This window comes from Myxine glutinosa, chromosome 8 (assembly GCF_964187855.1).
Source record: "Myxine glutinosa chromosome 8, kmMyxGlut1.1, whole genome shotgun sequence".
NCBI classification, from domain to species: domain Eukaryota; kingdom Metazoa; phylum Chordata; class Myxini; order Myxiniformes; family Myxinidae; genus Myxine; species Myxine glutinosa.
In genome coordinates, this window is record NC_136268.1 from 165643860 (window position 1) to 165667892 (window position 24033).

The following is a 24033-nucleotide window of genomic DNA, read 5'->3' on the forward strand; positions in this document are numbered from 1 at the left end:
ATCCTCTTCAGTATGTCTGTATCAGGTTTGCACATCTGGATTTGTGGAGTTTATCCCATTCTTCCTTGGAGATTTGCTCAATCTCTGTCAAGTTGGATGGAAGCGTCAGTGAACAGCAATCTGCAAGTCTTTCCACCGATTCTCAATGGGATTGAAGTATGGGCTTTGGCGAGGCCACATAAGGATTTCAGGCTCTTGTTTTGAAGCCATTCCAGTGTTGCTTTGGTTGGATGCTTGGGGTCATTGTCCTGTTGGAACATAAATCTTCGCTACAGTCTGAGGTCTTTTGCACTCCGAAGCAGTTTATCCTCAAGGATTTGCCTGTATTTGGCTCCATTCATTGTTCCCTCTATTCCCTGGCACTGAAAAGCATCCCCATAGCATGATGCTGCCACCACCATGCTTCGCGGTAGAGATGGTGTTATTTGGGTGATGAGATGTGCTCGGTTTCTGCCAGACATAGCGCTTTGCATTCAGGCCAAAGAGTTAAATTTTCGTCTCAGGCCACATAATCCTATGCCTCATGCTCTGTGTCTTTCACATGCCTTTTTCTAAACTCGAGGTGTGCTGTCATATGCTTTTTTTCTCCGGACTGGCTTCCTTCTGTGTGGCCACTCTCCCATAAAGCCTAGATTTGTGAAGTACTGCAGAAACTGTTGTCCTTGCAGCAGGTTCTCCCATCTCAGCCAAGGAACTCTGTAGTTCTGTCAGAGTGGCCATTGGGTTTTTGGTCACCTCCCTGATCAAGGTCCTTCTTGCCCAGTTCGTCAGATTGTTCGGATGGCTATCTCTAGGAAGAGTCTGGGTAGTTCCATATTCTTTCCATTTCCTACTGCTTGAGCTCACTGTGCTCATGGGAACTTCTAACAGTCTAGAAATTGTTTTATTCCCTGCCCAGATCTTTGCCCCCTCAATGTTCTATCTTGGAGTTCTACAGACAGTTCCTTGGACTTCATGGCGGAGTTTCTGCTATGCATGCACTGTCAACTGTGGGACCTTAAACAGGAAGGTGTGTTCTCTCTAAATCAAGTCCGATCAATTGAATTGGCCACAGGTGGATTCCATTCAAGTTGTAGAGACGTCTCAAGGATGATAAAAGGAAATTGGATGCACCTGAGCTCAATTTGGAGTGTCACAGGAAAGGGGTTGAATAATTTATTGATTAATAATTATTAATTGATCATTATTGATTGATTATTATTGAAAATTATTCATAATGAAAATAATAATTATTGAACCACTGAATTATGAAATTATTGACCTAACTCTAACCCTAACCGTAACCCTAACAAACCTAACCCTAACCCTAACAACCCTAACCCTAACCCTAACCCTAACAAACCTAACCCTAACCCTAACCCTAACAACCCTAACGCTAACCCTAACCCTAACAACCCTAACCCTAACAACCCTAACCCTAACAACCCTAACGCTAACCCTAACCCTAACAACCCTAACCCTAACAACCCTAACCCTAACAACCCTAACGCTAACCCTAACCCTAACAAGCCTAACGCTAACCCTAACCCTAACAACCCTAACAACCCTAACCCTAACCCTAATTGATTCAGGTGTTCATTTTTAATTATTTTGTAAAAAAAATCGAAAAAAACAATTCCACTTTGACATTATGTGGGTATTATGTGTAGATTAGTGACAAAAATATCTTAATTTAATACATTTTAAATTCAGGCTGTAACAACAAAATGTGAAAAAGTCCAGGGGTTGAATACTTTCTGAAATCACTGTAACTGTATTGATATGCTATAACAGCTGTTTGTACTAAAAGCAGGTAAGAGAGAGGGGGAGCCTGGCTCTGGCTGCCTGCTCATTTAACCTAACCTCCACTCACTAGTACGTCAAGGCCTCATTAAGTGTTACCATGAAGTTTGCCTGAGAAGTGCATGTTGGGAGCTGCTGCCTTAGTTTAATGGCACTTGGTTCGAGACTCCTCTATAGATGAGTTTCAGCTCCCAAAATCGAAGGTCGATCGGACATGATTGTTTGGGTAGAAATCCCCAATTTGAAAATGCGATTGGCTTGGTGTCTGTGTCTTCTCGCTCTGTTATTCATGCGTGCTTCCCATACGTTTGTAAACCATTGGACCGGATGTTGCTTCCAGGGAGACCACACAGAACAAACTTCCCATTCTTATTGTCTTTTCTATTGGGAATTTTCAGATTGCTTCATGCGAGCAGCATTTGTCCAAGAAGAGCATGTTCTACTAATGGACTCAATCATTTCATGTGCAAGTCACGGTTGTTTTAAACATTAGATCTGATCGGACTAATTGCTGCACAAAACGACATTTTCAGGCAGCAATAGAAATGGCGGATAAAGCGGTGATGGAGGAGATTTTAAATAAATAACAGAACTTGTGATTAAAATGTGAAGCAAATGACGGATGAAAATGTATAACTACGTAACACTTTGCTCCTTTTAATATATATTTAATACTTAAGACAAATCCAATAGGACCTTTTGGAATGTAAGAGTTAATTGAGAGTGAACTTGCAAGTGTACCTACTACTACAACTACTACGACAACTACTACTACCCAGGTTGAGTGGGGGGCAGAAAGTGCCTCAGCACATGGACGCACCCAAAAAGTCTGATGACCTTGCTGAACTGGCAAAGAGGGAAAGAGGTTTCTAAAATCTACTTTCTCAACAATCCTCTCCAAGAAGTTCTGATGCTCAAGCTTTTGGGTCTCAATATCTGCCGTGATCTTTCCTGGGAAAACCACATTTCCAAATCTGGCCTTCAGAGCCAGTCGCCGACTGGGCATCCTCCGTCATGCGAAGTCCTTCCTTGGCGCACCTGAGCTCCTCACCACATACAAGGCTTTCATCCGCAGCTCAATGGAGTACTGCTCTCCCCTCTGGGCCGGTGCTCCTGCCTCACACCTGGCTCGTCTTCACGCTGTTGAAACCAAAGCTTTCAGAATCATTGGAATCTCCCGCGATGAAGCTAACTCCGAGGGCCTTTTGCTTATTCACCGCAGGCAGGTTGGTGGTCTTTCCGTCTTCTACCGACTCCTCTCCGGCCTTGCTCCTCCAGCTCTCTCTGGGCTCTGTCCCCCAAATATTCCTACAGGTCGCACAAGATCTGCCAGCAACCCTCTGATGGTTAAACTGCCAAAATCTAGACTCTCTGCTCACCTTCACTCCTTCATGCCTCTTTTCTCCCGCCTCTGGAACAAACAAACTCCCTCACTCTCTTCAATCCCACTCCACCCTCCAGGTCTTTAAAACAGCTGTTCACCACCATCTCTTATCTTCCCCCATCCAAAACCTTGATCTTTTCTACCCCCGTTAAAACGCCCCAAATACACCTCTTTAAACCCCAACTTCTTTCCTGAAATTCCAAGTAGTGTTCATTTGCTTTATACCATGTACCCCTCCCTCCTCCCCCTTCCACAGATCTACCAACGTCCCTGTTCTCTTCTGTTGTTGTGCTTGTGTGCTTCCCCCTCTCCCCCTCTTGCCTCCCGCGCTCTTCATTGCGTGTTTTATGTGTCTGTGCACGTTTTCATGTTCAATGTGTTAGCTCTTCCACGAGCCTCGATACAAAACAAACAAAAAAATGCATCAAATATCCTTTATCTGTGAATTTTTTTATCCTTCTGTGTCTTTAGGATGCAGACCTCAAAAGGTTCCCAAAAGGATCGTCTGATTCCATTTTGTCTTGTATTTGGTCAACTTTCACTGCCATAAGATACCGCACGTATCCTGGCAGCGAGTGATGCCACCCGACAAGACGAGAGCTGCCATGGAGCTACTCCGTACAATACGCTGGCATTGGGGTACCGGTACCCTCGTGTTGTGCAGTACCCCACCACTAATTGATTTGATTGATAATTCTTGGCATTGCGATCAATGAAAATATTCTTACAGCGGGTGGGCGTGATCACTTCTTGGGGTCTTTTGGTGTCTAACAGCTGACTTGTGCACTTCTGTTTTGATCGAATCGTCGTGATCTACACGTAATTACCATTCCACTATTTAGTTCAATTTGAGGCCTCAATTTCTTCTTCAATATGCTCCTTGCTCTTTACCTCCAGACATTTATTTCCGAGCTTAAATCAATAAAGAGACGGAGATGGTGTTCTTCTTCTTCCTCTTTTTTACCCTGAAATGCCCTTCCACTGTTCCAACAGCACAATTACACTCTTATAACAGGCTGAATTATTCTAACTTACTTGTGGGGTTGGCCAGGGAACGTTTATGGTCCAAATCTTTCATGAGAAGTTCACAAGACGGTGCGTTCTGAAAATGAAAATACATCCAAAGCTTCAACAAAATGTTTTACTGTGTTTTATTTATTTATAAAGTTTGTGTTGCCCAGGCTGGCAGGATAGCCGAGACGTGTACAAGCTCAGCTCAGCTAGATTTAAATTTCGAACAGTTAAAAAATACCACCCTGGTGTTGCACAGGCAACACGAGGCATCAGTGTGTGTGACATCCTTCGGAGGGACGTGAAACTGGCTGCTTCCTTTTGCGAGCATTAGTTGGTGGACTTTAAATATCTCCTGGAGTCTTTTCTGAAGATTGGGGGATTATCACACGATCACAGGCACAATGAGGAAATTCCAAATGTTTGCCTTGATTGACTTTGCAAAATCAATAGAAAACCAGCCAGCATAACCAAACCACCCAGCATAACCAAACCACCCAGCATAACCAAACCACCCAGAATAACCAAACCACCCAGAATAACCAAACCACCCAGCATAACCAAACCACCCAGCATAACCAAACCACCCAGCATAACCAAACCACCCAGCATAACCAAACCACCCAGCATAACCAAACCACCCAGCATAACCAAACCACCCAGCATAACCAAACCACCCAGAATAACCAAACCACCCAGCATAACCAAACCACCCAGCATAACCAAACCACCCAGAATCACCAAACCACCCAGAATCACCAAACCACCCAGAATCACCAAACCACCCAGCATAACCAAACCACCCAGAATCACCAAACCACCCAGAATAACCAAACCACCCAGAATCACCAAACCACCCAGCATAACCAAACCACCCAGAATCACCAAACCACCCAGAATAACCAAACCACCCAGAATCACCAAACCACCCAGCATAACCAAACCACCCAGCATAACCAAACCACCCAGCATAACCAAACCACCCAGCATAACCAAACCACCCAGAATAACCAAACCACCCAGAATCACCAAACCACCCAGCATAACCAAACCACCCAGAATCACCAAACCACCCAGCATAACCAAACCACCCAGAATAACCAAACCACCCAGAATCACCAAACCACCCAGAATAACCAAACCACCCAGAATCACCAAACCACCCAGCATAACCAAACCACCCAGCATAACCAAACCACCCAGCATAACCAAACCACCCAGCATAACCAAACCACCCAGAATAACCAAACCACCCAGAATCACCAAACCACCCAGCATAACCAAACCACCCAGCATAACCAAACCACCCAGCATAACCAAACCACCCAGCATAACCAAACCACCCAGAATCACCAAACCACCCAGCATAACCAAACCACCCAGAATAACCAAACCACCCAGAATAACCAAACCACCCAGCATAACCAAACCACCCAGCATAACCAAACCACCCAGCATAACCAAACCACCCAGCATAACCAAACCACCCAGCATAACCAAACCACCCAGCATAACCAAACCACCCAGCATAACCAAACCACCCAGCATAACCAAACCACCCAGAATCACCAAACCACCCAGAATAACCAAACCACCCAGAATCACCAAACCACCCAGAATCACCAAACCACCCAGAATCACCAAACCACCCAGCATAACCAAACCACCCAGAATCACCAAACCACCCAGAATCACCAAACCACCCAGAATCACCAAACCACCCAGCATAACCAAACCACCCAGAATCACCAAACCACCCAGAATAACCAAACCACCCAGAATCACCAAACCACCCAGAATCACCAAACCACCCAGCATAACCAAACCACCCAGCATAACCAAACCACCCAGAATAACCAAACCACCCAGAATCACCAAACCACCCAGCATAACCAAACCACCCAGAATAACCAAACCACCCAGAATCACCAAACCAGCCAGCATAACCAAACCACCCAGCATAACCAAACCACCCAGCATAACCACACCACCCAGAATCACCAAACCACCCAGAATCACCAAACCACCCAGAATAACCAAACCACCCAGAATAACCAAACCACCCAGAATCACCAAACCACCCAGCATAACCAAACCACCCAGCATAACCAAACCACCCAGCATAACCACACCACCCAGAATCACCAAACCACCCAGAATCACCAAACCACCCAGAATAACCAAACCACCCAGAATCACCAAACCACCCAGAATAACCAAACCACCCAGAATAACCAAACCACCCAGAATCACCAAACCACCCAGAATAACCAAACCACCCAGAATCACCAAACCACCCAGAATCACCAAACCACCCAGAATAACCAAACCACCCAGAATCACCAAACCACCCAGAATAACCAAACCACCCAGAATAACCAAACCACCCAGAATCACCAAACCACCCAGCATAACCAAACCACCCAGAATCACCAAACCACCCAGAATAACCAAACCACCCAGCATAACCAAACCACCCAGAATCACCAAACCACCCAGCATAACCAAACCACCCAGCATAACCAAACCACCCAGAATCACCAAACCACCCAGCATAACCAAACCACCCAGCATAACCAAACCACCCAGAATCACCAAACCACCCAGAATAACCAAACCACCCAGCATAACCAAACCACCCAGCATAACCAAACCACCCAGCATAACCAAACCACCCAGCATAACCAAACCACCCAGAATAACCAAACCACCCAGAATAACCAAACCACCCAGAATAACCAAACCACCCAGCATAACCAAACCACCCAGCATAACCAAACCACCCAGCATAACCAAACCACCCAGCATAACCAAACCACCCAGCATAACCAAACCACCCAGAATCACCAAACCACCCAGAATCACCAAACCACCCAGCATAACCAAACCACCCAGAATCACCAAACCACCCAGAATAACCAAACCACCCAGCATAACCAAACCACCCAGCATAACCAAACCACCCAGCATAACCAAACCACCCAGCATAACCAAACCACCCAGAATAACCAAACCACCCAGAATAACCAAACCACCCAGAATAACCAAACCACCCAGCATAACCAAACCACCCAGCATAACCAAACCACCCAGCATAACCAAACCACCCAGCATAACCAAACCACCCAGCATAACCAAACCACCCAGAATAACCAAACCACCCAGCATAACCAAACCACCCAGCATAACCAAACCACCCAGCATAACCAAACCACCCAGCATAACCAAACCACCCAGAATAACCAAACCACCCAGAATCACCAAACCACCCAGCATAACCAAACCACCCAGCATAACCAAACCACCCAGAATAACCAAACCACCCAGAATCACCAAACCACCCAGCATAACCAAACCACCCAGAATCACCAAACCACCCAGCATAACCAAACCACCCAGCATAACCAAACCACCCAGAATAACCAAACCACCCAGAATCACCAAACCACCCAGCATAACCAAACCACCCAGCATAACCAAACCACCCAGCATAACCAAACCACCCAGAATCACCAAACCACCCAGCATAACCAAACCACCCAGCATAACCAAACCACCCAGAATAACCAAACCACCCAGAATCACCAAACCACCCAGAATCACCAAACCACCCAGAATCACCAAACCACCCAGAATCACCAAACCACCCAGCATAACCAAACCACCCAGAATAACCAAACCACCCAGAATCACCAAATCACCCAGAATCACCAAACCACCCAGAATTACCAAACCACCCAGAATCACCAAATCACCCAGAATCACCAAATCACCCAGAATTACCAAACCACCCAGAATCACCAAACCACCCAGCATAACCAAACCACCCAGAATCACCAAACCACCCAGAATCACCAAACCACCCAGCATAACCAAACCACCCAGAATAACCAAACCACCCAAAATCACCAAACCACCCAGCATAACCAAACCACCCACAATCACCAAACCACCCAGAATCACCAAACCACCCAGCATAACCAAACCACCCAGAATAACCAAACCACCCAGAATCACCAAACCACCCAGAATCACCAAACCACCCAGCATAACCAAACCACCCAGAATCACCAAACCACCCAGAATCACCAAACCACCCAGAATCACCAAACCACCCAGAATCACCAAACCACCCAGAATCACCAAACCACCCAGCATAACCAAACCACCCAGAATCACCAAACCACCCAGAATCACCAAACCACCCAGAATCACCAAACCACCCAAAATCACCAAACCACCCAGAATAACCAAACCACCCAGAATAACCAAACCACCCAGAATCACCAAACCACCCAGAATCACCATACCACCCAGAATAACCAAACCACCCAGAATCACCAAACCACCCAGCATAACCAAACCACCCGGCATAACCAAACCACCCAAAATCACCAAACCACCCAGAATCACCATACCACCCAGAATCACCAAACCACCCAGAATCACCAAACCACCCAGAATCACCAAACCACCCAGAATCACCAAACAACCCAGCATAACCAAACCACCCAGAATCACCAAACCACCCAGAATCACCAAACCACCCAGAATAACCAAACCACCCAGAATAACCAAACCACCCAGAATCACCAAACCACCCAGAATCACCAAACCACCCAGAATCACCAAACCACCCAGAATCACCAAACCACCCAGAATCACCAAACAACCCAGCATAACCAAACCACCCAGAATCACCAAACCACCCAGAATCACCAAACCACCCAGAATCACCAAACAACCCAGAATCACCAAACCACCCAGCATTACCAAACCACCCAGCAAAACCAAACCACCCAGAATAACCAAACCACCCAGAATCACCAAACCACCCAGAATCACCAAACCACCCAGAATCACCAAACCACCCAGCATAACCAAACCACCCAGCATAACCAAACCACCCAGCATAACCAAACCACCCAGCGTAACCAAACCACCCAGCATAACCAAACCACCCAGCATAACCAAACCACCCAGCATAACCAAACCACCCAGCATAACCAAACCACCCAGCATAACCAAACCACCCAGCATAACCAAACCACCCAGCATAACCAAACCACCCAGCATAACCAAACCACCCAGCATAACCAAACCACCCAGCATAACCAAACCACCCAGCATAACCAAACCACCCAGAATCACCAAACCACCCAGAATAACCAAACCACCCAGAATCACCAAACCACCCAGAATCACCAAACCACCCAGCATAACCAAACCACCCAGCATAACCAAACCACCCAGAATAACCAAACCACCCAGAATCACCAAACCACCCAGCATAACCAAACCACCCAGAATAACCAAACCACCCAGAATCACCAAACCAGCCAGCATAACCAAACCACCCAGCATAACCAAACCACCCAGCATAACCACACCACCCAGAATCACCAAACCACCCAGAATCACCAAACCACCCAGAATAACCAAACCACCCAGAATAACCAAACCACCCAGAATCACCAAACCACCCAGCATAACCAAACCACCCAGCATAACCAAACCACCCAGCATAACCACACCACCCAGAATCACCAAACCACCCAGAATCACCAAACCACCCAGAATAACCAAACCACCCAGAATCACCAAACCACCCAGAATAACCAAACCACCCAGAATAACCAAACCACCCAGAATCACCAAACCACCCAGAATAACCAAACCACCCAGAATCACCAAACCACCCAGAATCACCAAACCACCCAGAATAACCAAACCACCCAGAATCACCAAACCACCCAGAATAACCAAACCACCCAGAATAACCAAACCACCCAGAATAACCAAACCACCCAGAATCACCAAACCACCCAGCATAACCAAACCACCCAGAATCACCAAACCACCCAGAATAACCAAACCACCCAGCATAACCAAACCACACAGCATAACCAAACCACCCAGCATAACCAAACCACCCAGCATAACCAAACCACCCAGAATAACCAAACCACCCAGAATAACCAAACCACCCAGAATAACCAAACCACCCAGCATAACCAAACCACCCAGCATAACCAAACCACCCAGCATAACCAAACCACCCAGCATAACCAAACCACCCAGCATAACCAAACCACCCAGAATAACCAAACCACCCAGCATAACCAAACCACCCAGCATAACCAAACCACCCAGCATAACCAAACCACCCAGCATAACCAAACCACCCAGAATAACCAAAGCACCCAGCATAACCAAACCACCCAGAATAACCAAACCACCCAGAATAACCAAACCACCCAGAATAACCAAACCACCCAGAATAACCAAACCACCCAGCATAACCAAACCACCCAGCATAACCAAACCACCCAGAATAACCAAACCACCCAGAATCACCAAACCACCCAGCATAACCAAACCACCCAGCATAACCAAACCACCCAGAATAACCAAACCACCCAGAATCACCAAACCACCCAGCATAACCAAACCACCCAGAATCACCAAACCACCCAGCATAACCAAACCACCCAGCATAACCAAACCACCCAGAATAACCAAACCACCCAGAATCACCAAACCACCCAGCATAACCAAACCACCCAGCATAACCAAACCACCCAGAATAACCAAACCACCCAGAATCACCAAACCACCCAGAATCACCAAACCACCCAGAATCACCAAACCACCCAGAATCACCAAACCACCCAGCATAACCAAACCACCCAGAATAACCAAACCACCCAGAATCACCAAATCACCCAGAATCACCAAACCACCCAGAATTACCAAACCACCCAGAATCACCAAATCACCCAGAATCACCAAATCACCCAGAATTACCAAACCACCCAGAATCACCAAACCACCCAGCATAACCAAACCACCCAGAATCACCAAACCACCCAGAATCACCAAACCACCCAGCATAACCAAACCACCCAGAATAACCAAACCACCCAAAATCACCAAACCACCCAGCATAACCAAACCACCCACAATCACCAAACCACCCAGAATCACCAAACCACCCAGCATAACCAAACCACCCAGAATAACCAAACCACCCAGAATCACCAAACCACCCAGAATCACCAAACCACCCAGCATAACCAAACCACCCAGAATCACCAAACCACCCAGAATCACCAAACCACCCAGAATCACCAAACCACCCAGAATCACCAAACCACCCAGAATCACCAAACCACCCAGCATAACCAAACCACCCAGAATCACCAAACCACCCAGAATCACCAAACCACCCAGAATCACCAAACCACCCAAAATCACCAAACCACCCAGAATAACCAAACCACCCAGAATAACCAAACCACCCAGAATCACCAAACCACCCAGAATCACCATACCACCCAGAATAACCAAACCACCCAGAATCACCAAACCACCCAGCATAACCAAACCACCCGGCATAACCAAACCACCCAAAATCACCAAACCACCCAGAATCACCATACCACCCAGAATCACCAAACCACCCAGAATCACCAAACCACCCAGAATCACCAAACCACCCAGAATCACCAAACAACCCAGCATAACCAAACCACCCAGAATCACCAAACCACCCAGAATCACCAAACCACCCAGAATAACCAAACCACCCAGAATCACCAAACCACCCAGAATCACCAAACCACCCAGAATCACCAAACCACCCAGAATCACCAAACCACCCAGAATCACCAAACAACCCAGCATAACCAAACCACCCAGAATCACCAAACCACCCAGAATCACCACAAACCACCCAGAATCACCAAACCACCCAGAATCACCAAACAACCCAGCATAACCAAACCACCCAGAATCACCAAACCACCCAGAATCACCAAACCACCCAGAATCACCAAACCACCCAGAATCACCAAACCACCCAGCATTACCAAACCACCCAGCAAAACCAAACCACCCAGAATAACCAAACCACCCAGAATCACCAAACCACCCAGCATAACCAAACCACCCAGCATAACCAAACCACCCAGCATAACCAAACCACCCAGAATAACCAAACCACCCAGCATAACCAAACCACCCAGCATAACCAAACCACCCAGCATAACCAAACCACCCAGCATAACCAAACCACCCAGAATAACCAAACCACCCAGCACAACCAAACCACCCAAAATAACCAAACCACCCAGAATCACCAAACCACCCAGCATAACCAAACCACCCAGCATAACCAAACCACCCAGAATAACCAAACCACCCAAAATCACCAAACCACCCAGCATAACCAAACCACCCAGAATCACCAAACCACCCAGCATAACCAAACCACCCAGAATAACCAAACCACCCAGAATCACCAAACCACCCAGAATCACCAAACCACCCAGAATCACCAAACCACCCAGCATAACCAAACCACCCAGAATCACCAAACCACCCAGAATCACCAAACCACCCAGAATCACCAAACCACCCAGAATCACCAAACCACCCAGAATCACCAAACCACCCAGAATCACCAAACCACCCAGAATCACCAAACCACCCAGCATCACCAAACCACCCAGAATCACCAAACCACCCAGAATCACCAAACCACTCAGCATAGCCAAACCACCCAGAATCACCAAACCACCCAGAATCACCAAACCACCCAGAATAACTAAACCACCCAAAATCACCAAACCACCCAAAATCACCAAACCACCCAGAATAACCAAACCACCCAGAATCACCAAACCACCCAAAATCACCAAACCACCCAGAATAACCAAACCACCCAAAATCACCAAACCACCCAGAATCACCATACCACCCAAAATAACCAAACCACCCAGAATCACCAAACCACTCAGCATAACCAAACCACCCAGAATAACCAAACCACCCAGAATCACCAAACCACCAAGCATAACCAAACCACCCAGAATCACCAAACCACCCAGAATCACCAAACCACCCAGAATAACCAAACCACCCAGAATAACCAAACCACCCAAAATCACTAAACCACCCAGAATCACCAAACCACCCAGAATCACCAAACCACCCAGAATCACCATACCACCCAGAATCACCAAACCACCCAGCATAACCAAACCACCCAGAATCACCAAACCACCCAGCATAACCAAACCACCCAGAATCACCAAACCACCCAGAATCACCAAACCACCCAGAATCACCAAACCACCCAGCATAACCAAACCACCCAAAATCACCAAACCACCCAGAATCACCAAACCACCCAGAATCACCAAACAACCCACCATAACCAAAGCACCCAGAATCACCAAACCACCCAGAATCACCAAACCACCCAGCATAACCAAACCACCCAGCATAACCAAACCACCCAGGAAACCAAACCACCCAGAATCACCAAACCACCCAGAATCACCAAACCACCCAGAATCACCAAACCACCCAGAATCACCAAACCACCCAGCATAACCAAACCACCCAGAATAACCAAACCACCCAGAATCACCAAATCACCCAGAATCACCAAACCACCCAGAATTACCAAACCACCCAGAATCACCAAACCACCCAGCATAACCAAACCACCCAGAATAACCAAACCACCCAGAATCACCAAACCACCCAGCATAACCAAACCACCCAGAATCACCAAACCACCCAGCATAACCAAACCACCCAGCATAACCAAACCACCCAGAATAACCAAACCACCCAGAATCACCAAACCACCCAGCATAACGAAACCACCCAGCATAACCAAACCACCCAGAATAACCAAACCACCCAGAATCACCAAACCACCCAGAATCACCAAACCACCCAGAATCACCAAACCACCCAGAATCACCAAACCACCCAGAATCACCAAACCACCCAGCATAACCAAACCGCCCAGAATAACCAAACCACCCAGAATCACCAAATCACCCAGAATCACCAAAACCACCCAGAATTACCAAACCACCCAGAATCACCAAATCACCCAGAATCACCAAATCACCCAGAATTACCAAACCACCCAGAATCACCAAACCACCCAGCATAACCAAACCACCCAGAATCACCAAACCACCCAGAATCACCAAACCACCCAGCATAACCAAACCACCCAGAATAACCAAACCACCCAAAATCACCAAACCACCCAGCATAACCAAACCACCCACAATCACCAAACCACCCAGAATCACCAAACCACCCAGCATAACCAAACCACCCAGAATAACCAAACCACCCAGAATCACCAAACCACCCAGAATCACCAAACCACCCAGCATAACCAAACCACCCAGAATCACCAAACCACCCAGAATCACCAAACCACCCAGAATCACCAAACCACCCAGAATCACCAAACCACCCAGAATCACCAAACCACCCAGCATAACCAAACCACCCAGAATCACCAAACCACCCAGAATCACCAAACCACCCAGAATCACCAAACCACCCAGAATCACCAAACCACCCAAAATCACCAAACCACCCAGAATAACCAAACCACCCAGAATAACCAAACCACCCAGAATCACCAAACCACCCAGAATCACCATACCACCCAGAATAACCAAACCACCCAGAATCACCAAACCACCCGGCATAACCAAACCACCCGGCATAACCAAACCACCCAAAATCACCAAACCACCCAGAATCACCATACCACCCAGAATAACCAAACCACCCAGAATCACCAAACCACCCAGAATCACCAAACCACCCAGAATCACCAAACCACCCAGAATCACCAAACAACCCAGCATAACCAAACCACCCAGAATCACCAAACCACCCAGAATCACCAAACCACCCAGAATCACCAAACCACCCAGAATCACCAAACCACCCAGCATTACCAAACCACCCAGCATAACCAAACCACCCAGAATAACCAAACCACCCAGAATCACCAAACCACCCAGCATAACCAAACCACCCAGCATAACCAAACCACCCAGCATAACCAAACCACCCAGAATAACCAAACCACCCAGCATAACCAAACCACCCAGCATAACCAAACCACCCAGCATAACCAAACCACCCAGCATAACCAAACCACCCAGAATAACCAAACCACCCAGCACAACCAAACCACCCAAAATAACCAAACCACCCAGAATCACCAAACCACCCAGCATAACCAAACCACCCAGAATAACCAAACCACCCAAAATCACCAAACCACCCAGCATAACCAAACCACCCAGAATCACCAAACCACCCAGCATAACCAAACCACCCAGAATAACCAAACCACCCAGAATCACCAAACCACCCAGAATCACCAAACCACCCAGAATCACCAAACCACCCAGCATAACCAAACCACCCAGAATCACCAAACCACCCAGAATCACCAAACCACCCAGAATCACCAAACCACCCAGAATCACCAAACCACCCAGAATCACCAAACCACCCAGAATCACCAAACCACCCAGCATCACCAAACCACCCAGAATCACCAAACCACCCAGAATCACCAAACCACCCAGCATAGCCAAACCACCCAGAATCACCAAACCACCCAGAATCACCAAACCACCCAGAATAACCAAACCACCCAAAATCACCAAACCACCCAAAATCACCAAACCACCCAGAATAACCAAACCACCCAGAATCACCAAACCACCCAAAATCACCAAACCACCCAGAATAACCAAACCACCCAAAATCACCAAACCACCCAGAATCACCATACCACCCAAAATAACCAAACCACCCAGAATCACCAAACCACCCAGCATAACCAAACCACCCAGAATAACCAAACCACCCAGAATCACCAAACCACCAAGCATAACCAAACCACCCAGAATCACCAAACCACCCAGAATCACCAAACCACCCAGAATAACCAAACCACCCAGAATAACCAAACCACCCAGAATCACTAAACCACCCAGAATCACCAAATCACCCAGAATCACCAAACCACCCAGAATCACCATACCACCCAGAATCACCAAACCACCCAGCATAACCAAACCACCCAGAATCACCAAACCACCCAGCATAACCAAACCACCCAGAATCACCAAACCACCCAGAATCACCAAACCACCCAGAATCACCAAACCACCCAGCATAACCAAACCACCCAAAATCACCAAACCACCCAGAATCACCAAACCACCCAGAATCACCAAACAACCCACCATAACCAAACCACCCAGAATCACCAAACCACCCAGAATCACCAAACCACCCAGCATAACCAAACCACCCAGCATAACCAAACCACCTAGAATAACCAAACCACCCAGAATCACCAAACCACCCAGAATCACCAAACCACCCAGAATCACCAAACCACCCAGAATCACCAAACCACCCAGAATCACCAAACCACCCAGCATAACCAAACCACCTAGAATAACCAAACCACCCAGAATCACCAAATCACCCAGAATCACCAAATCACCCAGAATCACCAAACCACCCAGCATAACCAAACCACCCAGAATCACCAAACCACCCAGAATCACCAAACCACCCAGCATAACCAAACCACCCAGAATAACCAAACCACCCAAAATCACCAAACCACCCAGCATAACCAAACCACCCACAATCACCAAACCACCCAGAATCACCAAACCACCCAGCATAACCAAACCACCCAGCATAACCAAACCACCCAGCATAACCAAACCACCCAGCATAACCAAACCACCCAGAATAACCAAACCACCCAGCATAACCAAACCACCCAGAATCACCAAACCACCCAGAATCACCAAACCACCCAGAATAACCAAACCACCCAGAATCACCAAACCACCCAGAATCACCAAAACACCCAGAATCACCAAACCACCCAGAATCACCAAACCACCCAGCATAACCAAACCACCCAGCATAACCAAACCACCCAGAATAACCAAACCACCCAGAATCACCAAACCACCCAGAATCACCAAACCACCCAGAATCACCAAACCACCCAGAATCACCAAACCACCCAGAATCACCAAACCACCCAGCATAACCAAACCACCCAGAATAACCAAACCACCCAGAATCACCAAACCACCCAGAATAACCAAACCACCCAAAATCACCAAACCACCCAAAATCACCAAACCACCCAGAATAACCAAACCACCCAGAATCACCAAACCACCCAAAATCACCAAACCACCCAGAATAACCAAACCACCCAGAATAACCAAACCACCCAGAATCACCAAACCACCCAGCATAACCAAACCACCCTCCATAACCAAACCACCCAGAATAACCAAACCACCCAGAATCACCAAACCACCCAGAATCACCAAACCACCCAGAATCACCAAACCACCAACAATCACCAAACCACCCAGAATAACCAAACCACCCAGAATAACAAAACCACCCAGAATAACCAAACCACCCAGAATCACCAAACCACCCAGAATCACCAAACCACCCGCACCAAACCACCCAGAATCACCATACCACCCAGAATAACCAAACCACCCAGAATCACCAACCCACCCAGAATCACCATACCACCCAGAATCACCAAACCATCCAGAATCACCAAACCACCCAGAATCACCATTCACCAAACCACCCAGCATAACCAAACCACCCAGAATCACGAAACCACCCAGAATCACCAAACCACCCAGCATAACCAAACCACCCAGCATAACCAAACCACCCAGCATAACCAAACCACCCAGCATAACCAAACCACCCAGAATAACCAAACCACCCAGCATAACCAAACCACCCAGAATCACCAAACCACCCAGAATCACCAAACCACCCAGAATAACCAAACCACCCAGAATCACCAAACCACCCAGAATCACCAAACCACCCAGAATCACCAAACCACCCAGAATCACCAAACCACCCAGCATAACCAAACCACCCAGCATAACCAAACCACCCAGAATCACCAAACCACCCAGAATCACCAAACCACCCAGCATAACCAAACCACCCAGCATAACCAAACCACCCAGAATCACCAAACCACCCAGAATCACCAAACCACCCAGAATCACCAAACCACCCAGAATCACCAAACCACCAAGAATCACCAAACCACCCAGTATAACCAAACCACCCAGCATAACCAAACCACCCAGAATCACCAAACCACCCAGAATCACCAAACCACCCAGAATCACCAAACCACCCAGAATCACCAAACCACCCAGCATAACCAAACCACCCAGAATAACCAAACCACCCAGAATCACCAAACCACCCAGAATAACCAAACCACCCAGAATCACCAAACCACCCAGAATCACCAAACCACCCAGAATAACCAAACCACCCAGAATAACCAAACCACCCAGAATCACCAAACCACCCAGAATCACCAAACCACCCAGCATAACCAAACCACCCAGAATAACCAAACCACCCAAAATCACCAAACCACCCAGCATAACCAAACCACCCACAATCACCAAACCACCCAGAATCACCAAACCACCCAGCATAACCAAACCACCCAGAATAACCAAACCACCCAGAATCACCAAACCACCCAGAATCACCAAACCACCCAGCATAACCAAACCACCCAGAATCACCAAACCACCCAGAATCACCAAACCACCCAGAATCACCAAACCACCCAGAATCACCAAACCACCCAGAATCACCAAACCACCCAGCATAACCAAACCACCCAGAATCACCAAACCACCCAGAATCACCAAACCACCCAGAATCACCAAACCACCCAAAATCACCAAACCACCCAGAATAACCAAACCACCCAGAATAACCAAACCACCCAGAATCACCAAACCACCCAGAATCACCATACCACCCAGAATAACCAAACCACCCAGAATCACCAAACCACCCAGCATAACCAAACCACCCGGCATAACCAAACCACCCAAAATCACCAAACCACCCAGAATCACCATACCACCCAGAATCACCAAACCACCCAGAATCACCAAACCACCCAGAATCACCAAACCACCCAGAATCACCAAACAACCCAGCATAACCAAACCACCCAGAATCACCAAACCACCCAGAATCACCAAACCACCCAGAATAACCAAACCACCCAGAATCACCAAACCACCCAGAATCACCAAACCACCCAGAATCACCAAACAACCCAGCATAACCAAACCACCCAGAATCACCAAACCACCCAGAATCACCAAACCACCCAGAATCACCAAACCACCCAGAATCACCAAACCACCCAGCATTACCAAACCACCCAGCAAAACCAAACCACCCAGAATAACCAAACCACCCAGCATAACCAAACCACCCAGAATCACCAAACCACCCAGCATAACCAAACCACCCAGCATAACCAAACCACCCAGAATCACCAAACCACCCAGAATAACCAAACCACCCAGCATAACCAAACCACCCAGCATAACCAAACCACCCAGCATAACCAAACCACCCAGCATAACCAAACCACCCAGAATAACCAAACCACCCAGAATAACCAAACCACCCAGAATAACCAAACCACCCAGCATAACCAAACCACCCAGCATAACCAAACCACCCAGCATAACCAAACCACCCAGCATAACCAAACCACCCAGCATAACCAAACCACCCAGAATCACCAAACCACCCAGAATCACCAAACCACCCAGCATAACCAAACCACCCAGAATCACCAAACCACCCAGAATAACCAAACCACCCAGCATAACCAAACCACCCAGCATAACCAAACCACCCAGCATAACCAAACCACCCAGCATAACCAAACCACCCAGAATAACCAAACCACCCAGAATAACCAAACCACCCAGAATAACCAAACCACCCAGCATAACCAAACCACCCAGCATAACCAAACCACCCAGCATAACCAAACCACCCAGCATAACCAAACCACCCAGCATAACCAAACCACCCAGAATAACCAAACCACCCAGCATAACCAAACCACCCAGCATAACCAAACCACCCAGCATAACCAAACCACCCAGCATAACCAAACCACCCAGAATAACCAAACCACCCAGAATCACCAAACCACCCAGCATAACCAAACCACCCAGCATAACCAAACCACCCAGAATAACCAAACCACCCAGAATCACCAAACCACCCAGCATAACCAAACCACCCAGAATCACCAAACCACCCAGCATAACCAAACCACCCAGCATAACCAAACCACCCAGAATAACCAAACCACCCAGAATCACCAAACCACCCAGCATAACCAAACCACCCAGCATAACCAAACCACCCAGCATAACCAAACCACCCAGAATCACCAAACCACCCAGCATAACCAAACCACCCAGCATAACCAAACCACCCAGAATAACCAAACCACCCAGAATCACCAAACCACCCAGAATCACCAAACCACCCAGAATCACCAAACCACCCAGAATCACCAAACCACCCAGCATAACCAAACCACCCAGAATAACCAAACCACCCAGAATCACCAAATCACCCAGAATCACCAAACCACCCAGAATTACCAAACCACCCAGAATCACCAAATCACCCAGAATCACCAAATCACCCAGAATTACCAAACCACCCAGAATCACCAAACCACCCAGCATAACCAAACCACCCAGAATCACCAAACCACCCAGAATCACCAAACCACCCAGCATAACCAAACCACCCAGAATAACCAAACCACCCAAAATCACCAAACCACCCAGCATAACCAAACCACCCACAATCACCAAACCACCCAGAATCACCAAACCACCCAGCATAACCAAACCACCCAGAATAACCAAACCACCCAGAATCACCAAACCACCCAGAATCACCAAACCACCCAGCATAACCAAACCACCCAGAATCACCAAACCACCCAGAATCACCAAACCACCCAGAATCACCAAACCACCCAGAATCACCAAACCACCCAGAATCACCAAACCACCCAGCATAACCAAACCACCCAGAATCACCAAACCACCCAGAATCACCAAACCACCCAGAATCACCAAACCACCCAAAATCACCAAACCACCCAGAATAACCAAACCACCCAGAATAACCAAACCACCCAGAATCACCAAACCACCCAGAATCACCATACCACCCAGAATAACCAAACCACCCAGAATCACCAAACCACCCAGCATAACCAAACCACCCGGCATAACCAAACCACCCAAAATCACCAAACCACCCAGAATCACCATACCACCCAGAATCACCAAACCACCCAGAATCACCAAACCACCCAGAATCACCAAACCACCCAGAATCACCAAACAACCCAGCATAACCAAACCACCCAGAATCACCAAACCACCCAGAATCACCAAACCACCCAGAATAACCAAACCACCCAGAATAACCAAACCACCCAGAATCACCAAACCACCCAGAATCACCAAACCACCCAGAATCACCAAACCACCCAGAATCACCAAACCACCCAGAATCACCAAACAACCCAGCATAACCAAACCACCCAGAATCACCAAACCACCCAGAATCACCAAACCACCCAGAATCACCAAACAACCCAGAATCACCAAACCACCCAGCATTACCAAACCACCCAGCAAAACCAAACCACCCAGAATAACCAAACCACCCAGAATCACCAAACCACCCAGAATCACCAAACCACCCAGAATCACCAAACCACCCAGCATAACCAAACCACCCAGCATAACCAAACCACCCAGCATAACCAAACCACCCAGCGTAACCAAACCACCCAGCATAACCAAACCACCCAGCATAACCAAACCACCCAGCATAACCAAACCACCCAGCATAACCAAACCACCCAGCATAACCAAACCACCCAGCATAACCAAACCACCCAGCATAACCAAACCACCCAGCATAACCAAACCACCCAGCATAACCAAACCACCCAGCATAACCAAACCACCCAGCATAACCAAACCACCCAGAATCACCAAACCACCCAGAATAACCAAACCACCCAGAATCACCAAACCACCCAGAATCACCAAACCACCCAGCATAACCAAACCACCCAGCATAACCAAACCACCCAGAATAACCAAACCACCCAGAATCACCAAACCACCCAGCATAACCAAACCACCCAGAATAACCAAACCACCCAGAATCACCAAACCAGCCAGCATAACCAAACCACCCAGCATAACCAAACCACCCAGCATAACCACACCACCCAGAATCACCAAACCACCCAGAATCACCAAACCACCCAGAATAACCAAACCACCCAGAATAACCAAACCACCCAGAATCACCAAACCACCCAGCATAACCAAACCACCCAGCATAACCAAACCACCCAGCATAACCACACCACCCAGAATCACCAAACCACCCAGAATCACCAAACCACCCAGAATAACCAAACCACCCAGAATCACCAAACCACCCAGAATAACCAAACCACCCAGAATAACCAAACCACCCAGAATCACCAAACCACCCAGAATAACCAAACCACCCAGAATCACCAAACCACCCAGAATCACCAAACCACCCAGAATAACCAAACCACCCAGAATCACCAAACCACCCAGAATAACCAAACCACCCAGAATAACCAAACCACCCAGAATCACCAAACCACCCAGCATAACCAAACCACCCAGAATCACCAAACCACCCAGAATAACCAAACCACCCAGCATAACCAAACCACACAGCATAACCAAACCACCCAGCATAACCAAACCACCCAGCATAACCAAACCACCCAGAATAACCAAACCACCCAGAATAACCAAACCACCCAGAATAACCAAACCACCCAGCATAACCAAACCACCCAGCATAACCAAACCACCCAGCATAACCAAACCACCCAGCATAACCAAACCACCCAGCATAACCAAACCACCCAGAATAACCAAACCACCCAGCATAACCAAACCACCCAGCATAACCAAACCACCCAGCATAACCAAACCACCCAGCATAACCAAACCACCCAGAATAACCAAAGCACCCAGCATAACCAAACCACCCAGAATAACCAAACCACCCAGAATAACCAAACCACCCAGAATAACCAAACCACCCAGAATAACCAAACCACCCAGCATAACCAAACCACCCAGCATAACCAAACCACCCAGAATAACCAAACCACCCAGAATCACCAAACCACCCAGCATAACCAAACCACCCAGCATAACCAAACCACCCAGAATAACCAAACCACCCAGAATCACCAAACCACCCAGCATAACCAAACCACCCAGAATCACCAAACCACCCAGCATAACCAAACCACCCAGCATAACCAAACCACCCAGAATAACCAAACCACCCAGAATCACCAAACCACCCAGCATAACCAAACCACCCAGCATAACCAAACCACCCAGAATAACCAAACCACCCAGAATCACCAAACCACCCAGAATCACCAAACCACCCAGAATCACCAAACCACCCAGAATCACCAAACCACCCAGCATAACCAAACCACCCAGAATAACCAAACCACCCAGAATCACCAAATCACCCAGAATCACCAAACCACCCAGAATTACCAAACCACCCAGAATCACCAAATCACCCAGAATCACCAAATCACCCAGAATTACCAAACCACCCAGAATCACCAAACCACCCAGCATAACCAAACCACCCAGAATCACCAAACCACCCAGAATCACCAAACCACCCAGCATAACCAAACCACCCAGAATAACCAAACCACCCAAAATCACCAAACCACCCAGCATAACCAAACCACCCACAATCACCAAACCACCCAGAATCACCAAACCACCCAGCATAACCAAACCACCCAGAATAACCAAACCACCCAGAATCACCAAACCACCCAGAATCACCAAACCACCCAGCATAACCAAACCACCCAGAATCACCAAACCACCCAGAATCACCAAACCACCCAGAATCACCAAACCACCCAGAATCACCAAACCACCCAGAATCACCAAACCACCCAGCATAACCAAACCACCCAGAATCACCAAACCACCCAG

General features: G+C 47.6%; 1 protein-coding gene across 1 annotated transcript in view; it reads left to right on the plus strand.

Annotated features, from left to right (window-relative positions):
* The window catches only part of LOC137433067 (A disintegrin and metalloproteinase with thrombospondin motifs 3), a 388598-nt gene that overhangs the window by 9882 nt on the left and 354683 nt on the right, over window positions 1-24033 (plus strand). The window lies entirely within an intron of this gene.